The following is a 10,419-nucleotide window of genomic DNA, read 5'->3' on the forward strand; positions in this document are numbered from 1 at the left end:
TTTTTCTAAAAATGAACAAAATTATATCTTATATAAAGAAAATTTGTTCTAATCAAAATGTATATATACATATATTCAATTTTATTAGATATTTTATTAAACTATACGAATCCATATATCGCGTTTTTTCTTTTGTTATTTAAAGGACTATTAGGGATTATTAAATTTATAAGGACTATTAAATTTATAACATAAGAAAATTTCATCCGCACACTCACGAACATATAGATCGATGAATTTTCGAAAAATTAAAAAAATGATAAAAATCGAAAAGGCTAACAGGTTCGTCGATAAAATTCCAATTTCCGGCTATCACAGCGACTTATAAAAAGATTTATAATATATTGTACTCCCTTGCGAAATTTCAAGCTAAATAAAAGATAGGTAAAGGTTGAGAACGTTATCACGAAGGGTCGCCGAGAAGGCAAAGAAAACAACGAGGATGAAAGAGAGGGAGTCCAGGGAGAGTTAAGAGACTGAATCACGAAGGAGTACGAGAAATCGGGAGTTCGCAAATTAGCCGCAGGATTGGCCTCATAATCCTTGAGGGATGCGAAGCGTTTATTTCTCTCTTTCTCTCTCCCTCCCTCTCCCTCTCTCTCTTTCTCTCTTTCTCTCTCTCTCTCTCTCTCTCTTTCTCTCTATCTATTTCTCTCTCACTCACTCTTTTTCTTTTCGCCTCCCTTCAGCTTTTTTCCTCAAGGGTGGTAGATGAGGTCGTATAAACGGACTCACTTCATGGCCCTATCTTACCTCTCTCTTTCTCTCTCGCACTCTTTCTCGTTCTTTCATTCTTTAATCCCTCCCTCCTCGAATTACTAGCAACGACCGTAGTAAAAATTATGATCACCGAGAAAAGGATCGGACGAGGAGATCAACGATTGAAAGTAATGAGCCGTGTGATAGGAGAGAAGAACCCAAGAGAAGAAGAGAGAGAAAAAGAGCAGACCGTTTAATCCATAAGTTGGGACTAATTAATCCCGTTAATTTAACACTACCGTCCGAGGTATCCCTTGAACAGGAACATTTACGTCAATTTCACGTACGACGATACGTGGCTCGTATTACATATTTCGGAAAGGAACGAGTAAGAAGATAAACCAATCAGAAGGTTAAATGCCCTCGAATACGTACGAGGAGATGCCTTAATTGATCTATAGCGAAAGATTAAATGGATTAGACGTTCATGGTTAAGCCTAAATGGTAAGACGGCTATGATTTATAAGACAAAATAACTTTAACAACGTTTTCTTATTTCGATACTAAAAACAAATGATTGGCTTACTAAAAAATACTATAAAATAGATAATCAGAAATAAGATAATAAGAATATTGTCGTTTGATTGTTTTTCTATGATCTAAATAGATACCTTATATATCTACTTATGAAGAAACGAAAAAGAAAAAAAAAGCCAAGAATATACTTGAGATCATGGTTAAAGAATAGGGGGATCCCTTAATTGATCTACGGCTAAATATTACACGATCGAGCGCAACGTTAAGCTCAGTAAAGTGGTCACTTCTTAATCGGTCATTCGGCACGATCTATCGTAGAAGTAGAGAAAGAGAAGGATCATACCACTTAGCTCGTTCACTCTTGCCAAAGAGTAGATAGATAGGTAGGTAGGTGGGTAGGTAGGTAGGTAGGTAGGTAGGTAGGTAGGTATAGAGAAGGTCTTTTCGCGACCGTAAATAAAAGAAATCCTTGTAATGGCTTTTGCCGAAGAACCTCCTCCTTCATTCGTCCATCTCACTCTCTTTCTCATGGACCGGTTATTAAGCCCTAAGGCAGGAAGAGAGAGAGAGAGAGAGAGAGAGAGAGAGAGAGAGAGGCATTCAAGTACTCACCCTACTACTATGGCCCTGAAGGGTGAAACGTATCGAAGGTTCACGTTGGTAGGCTCGCAACGCTCTCTCGTCCACTTGCCGGCAGCAAGCTCGCTTAATTCCTTAACCCTTATAGACTTTGAGAAAATTTAGGGAGCTCCGTTCTTGGCGAGCCGATGTGGGACGCGTATAAACTGCCGCGGGTAGGAAGTGGAAGAACGAAGAGAGACAAAGATAGAGAGATATAGGGATAGAGGGAAAGAGAGAGGAAGAGATAAATAGAGAGACAGAGAGAGAGAGAATGAAGGAGAAGCAGGAATACCAGGTGCTCCTGGGATCTTGGCGGCATCTTACGCCCGGACGATACATAATTTATGTCGCGCTCTGCCGGGCTTAAGACAGTATTAAGATCGAGCGAGCACCGACGCGAGTCCTTTACCTCTCTCTCCCACTCCATACAGGATTCAAGCTTTCTTTTTCTTCTGCTTTTTTCCGGATCCTTCAAAATCGAGTTAAGTTATCTCTTTCTTAAATCAAAATTGGATAATCCCGATTTTTAAAAATGGATAATCCCGAATTTTTCTGTGAGCAAGTCGAACGATTTTTCTTTTTTTCTTTTTTTTTTTTTTTTTTTTTATATCCATTACGATTGATTTCATTTTTCTTTGATCATAGTCGAATGAACGAAATCGTTTGCTGCGTTTCTTTATATCGACGAGATTTAAAATGTTATAGAAGGAAGATTTTTCTTTCTTTCATTTAATTAAAGCTTAATTGCATTTGGAACAAATATAAATTTGTTCGTTAAAATGATAAAATAAAAGAATTTCGATCGATCATTCGATAAACCACCGTAAGAATTATCGTAAGATATCGACAAATATTTTCTATTTCATGAGTCCGTAATCGCGAACGAATTTCGAGATATCACTTTTTAGTCCTTTTCATTGGAGATCAGAAGAAATTCCATAGGGCTTAAGGTCGGTGCCGAAAGGAGATCAGGATTCGAAGGAAAAGCCGTGCTGATACGATAGCACTGGCCTCTTAGCCTTTTTATGGTCTGCCAAACAGAATCCTTCTTCCTACTTCGCGTACATCGTCGTGTCCTTTTGATCCGATACACGCGTACCTTTTGCGGGAAGGGAGAAAGAGAGAAATAGAAAGAGAGAGAAAGAGAGAGAGAGAGAGAGAGAAAAGATGAAAAGCTCGAAGTCGTCGTAACCTCGTACACGCCGAATCGTGGAAGGATCAGGGATATTACGGACATATTTCCTCTTGGGTAGACTCGACTCGATCTTTCTTAGCGGCATGTTTATTCAACGTGGGATTTAAAGCCGGCAAGCATAATAATATCCATCTCACGTTATCACCGAGAACGTTAAATTAACTTTACGATCGTCCTGCGAGTTCGTAAAATTATTATCAAAACGGAACGTTTACGACCATTTTCTCTTAATGCTAAGAAACATCTTCGTATGTATGACAAAATAAATGTACATAAATATATATATATATATATATATATATATATATATATATATATATATGTATATATGTATATATACATGTGTATATATAAAAATAAATAAATATATATATATAATGCCTATGTATATACGTATATGTGTGTGTGTGTGTATAGATATATTATATAAAAATATCTAGATCTTTCGTAAAATTTGACGAGAACAGACGGCCAAGAAAGACCCCCTATAGGATTATCGAAGAGAATTCTGTCGGTAAGGATTCTCGTCCAACGAGGAAGAAAAAAATAAAAATAAAAAAGGAGGAAAAATACAAATAAAAAACGAAGGAAAAGAGAAGGAGGAAAAGAAGAGGAAGAAGAAGAAGAAGAAGAAGAAGAAGAAGGAGGAGGAGGAGGAGGAGGAGAAAAAGAAGAAAGAGGAGAAAGAGGAAGGTAGAAAAAATAATTGAAAATTTTCAAACGGTCAGAGAGAACTTTTGTGGGATGGGAGGGAGGAAGGGAGCGGTGGGGGTTGTGCAGGGGGCGGGGGGGGGAGGGTAAAACCGGCAAGTAGTTGGAGGAGGTAGTCTTGGCTGGGCGACTTGCGATAAAGCAAAGAACCCGCGCTAAATACTTACATAAATCTGTATTGCCTTGCGCAGCACGAGAGAAGCTTATACTACACCCACACATACGCACACGTAGACGCGTGGCAATAGAGAAGGAGAGAGAGTTGGCCGGCTACATCCCCCACCACGATGGGATTCGTTCTCTCGAGAAATTTCGATGAGTTCTATCTTAAAGGCGATTCCAATGAAATTGTCTTTCGAAACAATGATGGATCATCTTTTACCTCTCTTCTTTTATTTTCTTTTTTTTTTCCTTTTTTTTTTTTTTTTGTTTTTTCTTCTTTGCATTCCATCATAAATTCAAGATTTTCTTTCCATTTGCAAAAGATTCGTTTGATATAAAAAAAAAAAAAAAAAAAAAAAAAAAATAGAAAAACGAGAACAAAAAAAGAAAAATTTCATATGTCATAGTTTCATCAAGTTTAATATGGCTTGAAACAATTGTTAAGGAAATATAAAATAGATCATCGTTTGTTCTATCTGTATTGTAAATTGAAAGTTTTCTTCGAACTTCGAAAATTCTAAACATCATACATGATTAATCTCCATTCTAACATGACTATTACACAACTTACTCCACATATACGTCTAATATTATTTACATACACAAGAGATTCATAAATAGTAAAATCCAAAACGATCGATGACATATATACATACAGAAAGTGGAGGGTGATCGCGTTTTAGGTATGCTGATAGTAGATAGGGTCTCTTATGGGAATCGTTCGATTGATAAAAGTAAAAAAGAAATAATAAGTAAAAAATGTGAAAAACTGATATAAAAAGAAAACAAAACAAAAAAAAAAGAAAAGAAGAAAGATAAGAAAAAAAAGAAAAACTATTAAGCCTTATGGCTCTCTGTGAATAAATAAATCTTTCCGTTCACCGGCAGTTAAACGTATTAATTATTAAACCAAGCGAGAAAGGAAGATACAATGAAAGAAAAATAATATGAAGGAAAAGAAATAAATAAAAGGAAGAATAAGAAGAAGCAGAAGAAAAAGAGGGGGCGGGTGAATGTAAGGGAGTGGAGGAAAGGTCTCGCGAGGAGGAACGCGAGGATAGGAAAAGGGGGTTGGGTTTGAGGTTTTCGCAGGATTCGCGGCTGCCGGAGCAATAAATCTGCCGGGTATATCTGAGCTCATGAATGTTATTAAGATACAACCCCCCGCGTGCTGAGCGCGGGAATAGTAAGATGCACGGGTGGGTGTGTGCGTGCGCGCGCGTATTTGTGACTACGTATCCAGTGTAGGAAGATATAGAGTAGGAGAGAAAGACAGAGATAGAGAAAGGGAGAGAGAGAGAGAGAGAGAGAGAGAGAGAGAGAGAGAGATGTGAATGAAGAAGAAGAAGAAGAAGCGGGGAAAGGAAGTAGCTCGTGTAAGATCGCTAGCTCCTGGCAGGACGAGCCAGAGCAGGACTAAGGAGAAGAGTAGGGATGGGGGTTAGAGAGCAACGATGGAAGAACAGAAAAGAGTAGCGACCGGGAGAAACGGTTATGAAGAAATACCGCCACCGGTAATCCCACCATAGATCACTGCTTCTACTGGCCGCCTCTTCTGTCTTCTCCTTCTTCTTCTTTTCCTTCTTCTTCTTCTTCACCTTCTTTTTCTTCTTATTCTTTTCCTCCTTCATGTCGTAATATCGTGGACTTAACGTGCGTCGACATCGTGTAGAAAGTTCGTAAGGCGAATATCATATCGATTAGAGAAAGAATCCTCGTCAAAGATAAAAAAAAAAATAAAAAATAAAAAAAATATATATATATATAAATGTATGTGTATAACTATACGTACATGGTTATGATTCTTGATTAACCTAAGATTTAGCAACGTCTTGGAGATATGTACGTAGCTATCTCACGAGCTAGCTCTCACATTGCAGAGGGTTAATTAATTGAACTTTCTCGAAGGAAATGGACCGTGTCCTTTAACATCAAAGAAGATACTCTCGGGGTTTGTCCCTAGCTCTTTCTCTCTCTCTCTCTCTCTCACTCTCTCTCTATCTATCTATCTATCTATCTCTTAGTCTATCTGTCTGTCAAAGTTCTCGTCCTGCTTGCCAATTAATAAAGGGCCAATAATATATTTGTTCAGAATCCGTCGTCTTATTTCGTAAAGAGCAAACAAACATCGTACGTAGTTCTCATAAATCGTACACGATTTCTATTTAATCAGTGGTATAAGATATAATTATAAAGTAAAAAAATTAAATGAACGATAAATATTACGTCGATTATAAAGAAAAAAAAAAAAAAGAAAAAAAAACAAGTAATTACACGATCAAAAATATCCGGATTTCTTTTTCAAACGATCCTCCTCGTTTCCGAAGTTGGCTCGTCATCGTACGGTCCACGATAACGAGTTACAGAAGGATGAACATGAGATTGTGGTGGTAATGATAGCGATGGTAGTAGTGTAACAGAAAGGGAGGAACGACTGTATCACACAACAACATATAATGTGTAAGCCCGAAGGGTGGTTTATGTATCGCCAAGGCAAGATATCCGATGATTTAGCTGTGCTCTCGGGGCTGCTCTAGCAAAGGAAGAGGAAAGGGGGCGGAGGGGAGGGAGGAGGAAAGAAGGAGAACCAAGTCTTCTTATCTCGCGGCTGGCCGCAGTAACCGTGGTGTAATCTTTTATTAATTCGCCGACTTACGAAATTTATCGTGGCTTTTGTTTACCAGAAGACGGCACGTTGTCTTAAATCTCACGAATATAACAGAGCTCGGTTCCTCTTCTTTGCATTATCTTGAGACAATCTCTTTTGGCGAGAAACTATAAAGGGGGAAAAAAAAAAAGAAGAGAGAAAAAAGGAAGAAATAAAAAGAAAAAAGGAATTCGTTCGAGCCACTCGCAAGGTTATTTTTCTTTTGCGAAACAGGAAGAAGAAGAAGAAAGAGAAAAAAAAAGAAAAAGAAAAAGAAAGAAAGAAAAAAGAATCGTCTAAATAATTCAAAGATATTCAACTAATTCGAAGAAAGTGAAGTAAGTCGAAGCAAAGTGGTATTGTCCTTAATCGTTTGGCATTTGCCAAACGTGAATGAGGGTGAGAAAAAGGGATGGGGTTAGACGAGCTAGGTCTACGAGTCTCGCGAGACTTTTCGGTATGTACAAAATTCCATGGCATATACGCGAATTCCATATAACGGTGCCGGAATGGCGCTATATTATTATTAGAGTCCCTTAAGTCTAAGAGCCTTAAATCTGCGATAAGTTATGGGCACCCCTCGCGCTACCCCGCACACCACCGGTCTCCTCCTTACCTTCCCCTTCCGAACCCCATCCCCCTTCTCCTTCTCCTTCATCTCCATCCTTCCTCCTCTTTCCTCCTTCCGCACCTTATACCATTTCCCTGTAATATCTTAGTCTACGACGGCGCTTCTTCGGCCTTTATCTCGCATACATTATACGCCCCCGAACGGGCTGGTCTACGGTACTGAGAAAGAAGGGGTAGGAAAGGAGGTATACGGTTGAAAAGGGGGTCGAAGGGTAATTGAAAGTAACTGCTACCACAGAAGCTAACCTAATCCTGTCTATTCTAATCAAGATGAACCTATGGGGATCATCTCTTATATTTCCACTTTCATATCTACATTTTTTTTCTCACGATGACTTTATCTCTTATGGATCATCGTTCGTCGACGAATATATTCGGGAGAATGAAAAAGAAGATTTTTTTTTATTTAAGAATGAATGAAAAAAAATCTGCTTTAAAGAATATATTAAAGGATTTGTCATTTAATTTTTAATTATACGTCGGTGTATCACAATTTGGAAAAAAAGGGGAAAATTAAAAGAAAAATAGATCGCGTGTTATTATTAATTTTTCTACGAGATTAAACGATTATTAATGTTAACAGTTCATTAATATACCTTCTTTTTTATGATTGGTAATGTAATATATCAATCGATGAAACAATTAAAAAAAAAAAAAAAGAAAGAATTGCTTTTAAATACCTATAAAGAATAGTCTTGCTAATGTAACGCCTGTAACACCGTTTCACCGTGCGACATTGGAGTCGAACGATCCTCGCGGATGAGCATATTTCACGGCGCTATCTGCAAGCACTCCGTGCGCATCCGAGGTGTTCGTAAAGAGTCGAAAAGATGGCGGTCGTACGGCTTGTGGGCAACGTGCCAATCTTGCTCGATGTTTTTTACGGCCGTGATAAGCGCCACTGTCCTCTTACCCCCACCCTCAGTTCCTACCAAAGAGAAACCTACCACACAACCACAACCAGACACCAACCCCTCGCGAACGCTGAACACCACTCGAAGAAAACGGTTACGAATGTAATCTTTACCTCTGCTTCGCGCCTTAATGGACGTTTCCTCGTTGACAGCTCGAAGCCCAAGAAACGTCGAGCTCGTTCGTGTGTCTTTGACGTAGGATGCCTTCTCTCGTTTATGGCAGCGAGGAACGAAAAAGTGCGATAAGCTTTCGAGAAGGACGTTTATGTAGACGCAAATACACACATATAAATACCTATATACAATATATGTGTATACATATATATATATATACATTCGTAATATCAACTGGAATAATGGCTGCTGCTACTATCCCCACTCCACTATTCCCACTCCCTCTTGTCTACATCGACATCGAACGAGCACCGCGATTTATACTTTTCCACCTTCTCCCAAGATCAGACTATTTAAACTTGCACCATGCTTATCCTACCTCCATGTTTCCATTTCCTATCAGCTCGATTAACTTTCCTTTCCATGCGACATGTTCTAAACATTTACGAACCCTTAAGTCGCGAATACATAACATCGCCGAGACCTCGAGCCACGACAAGCTCAAGGAGCTTAAAACTTTTATCTATCTTCGTTGATGAATGTCGATCGACGTTCACTCGAGCCAAAAGCCCTAAAATAAAATCTTGATTCTCGATGATCGCGTTGAAAGAACAGCCTGTCGTTGGACTTAACTGTGAACTCGAATATGGGATTTGATCAAGACACCGAAAAAGAGACAGAGAGAGAGAGAGAGAGAGAGAGAGAGAGAGAGAGAGAGAGAGAGAGATGGATCAGGAAGGGTGTCGTAGACGAGTTGCACACGACGATTAGACAATACGACGGAAACGTGACGAGAACGCTGAGGTTTTGCCAAGCATCGAGATTCTCATCCTCTTCTGGATGCTTTGGGAGTTCCGACAGATGTGCCTGGTATCACCCGGAAAATACGCGTGCGCGCGCGAGCGCAAGCAACGAAGGCGACGCTTTATCCTTACGGGGCGCCTCCGTGTTCCTGATCTTGTTAAGGATGCACTGAACCACGAATAGCCGGTATTCATTCGCGTTTCAACGGGAGACTTACCTGTTTAAGCCATCCCCACAACGTCGGTATTATTAACGTTCAGTCAGCGTTTAGTCGGACTAACTTCGAATATTTCACGTTTTCTCCGAGAAACCTTATATATCGTTGTCTTTAGACAAGAAAATTATAAATTTTTAATTACTATTTAATAACGACAATTAACGAGCATTTACAAACTTGTTTAATATAAATTATTAAAATTCGAAAGAAAACTATAGAATCTTTTAACTGCAATTATTGTTATTTCGAATTATTTTTCAAATCAAACTAATAAAGAAAACAATTGAAAATCAAACAGGTACATTAAATTAATTGGATTATTAATTTATCGATTATCGATTAATATCTCATATTATTTTGTTTCATTTAGAACACGTTCAAAGTGCACGTTTAATAATCGTGTAAAAAAGAACTCTACGTGGTTTGTTTTATCATTTGAATAATTATCGATTATTATCTCTAATTTGACATCGTGATTTCGAGCTTTTATTTTATAATAGTTGACAAAGTTTATACTTTTAGAAAATCTTTTTTCATAAAAGCAAACATTTTGAAGGACTAATAAATTCGAACGTCGATTATTTTGATAACGCGAGCCATACTAAGTCCCATTGTGATACTACCTTAATTCAAGACAAAAGAGTACGCATGAGTAACGAAAAAGCGAAGGAGAGAGTTCATTGAATTTGATTTAGAAACATGCCAGAGCAATTACGAGTACGCATTTCGGAAGACGTTCTCTGTCTCTTTCTCTCTCGCACACAAATACACGCGATCCCTTTTCTAGAAGATATAAAAGGTGACGTAAGGGAAGGGGAGGACATACATAGGGAGCTTGATTTCGGGTTTTGTACGAGACTCCGCGATGGCGTTGAAGCCAACAAAAGATAAGCCGTTATTTATAACCCAACTTAAGGGGGTTGAGAGATCACGGGGATGGCGGCTCCAAGAAGAGAATGAAATTATTTTCGAATCTCGACTAGAGTTTCGAGTAACTCGCACACGAATTCAACATTTTCATTCTTAGAAATGATAAAAGAAGAAAGAAAAAGAAGAAAAATAAAAAGAAAGAAAGCAATAGAAAAATATTGTGTCTGACCTTCGGTTCATTTGGCAGACCAAAAGTTAAATCTCAGGAAAATGTCAATAAGAACAAAAAAAAAAAAGA

Source organism: Vespa crabro, chromosome 5, assembly GCF_910589235.1.
Source record: "Vespa crabro chromosome 5, iyVesCrab1.2, whole genome shotgun sequence".
Classification (NCBI taxonomy): domain Eukaryota; kingdom Metazoa; phylum Arthropoda; class Insecta; order Hymenoptera; family Vespidae; genus Vespa; species Vespa crabro.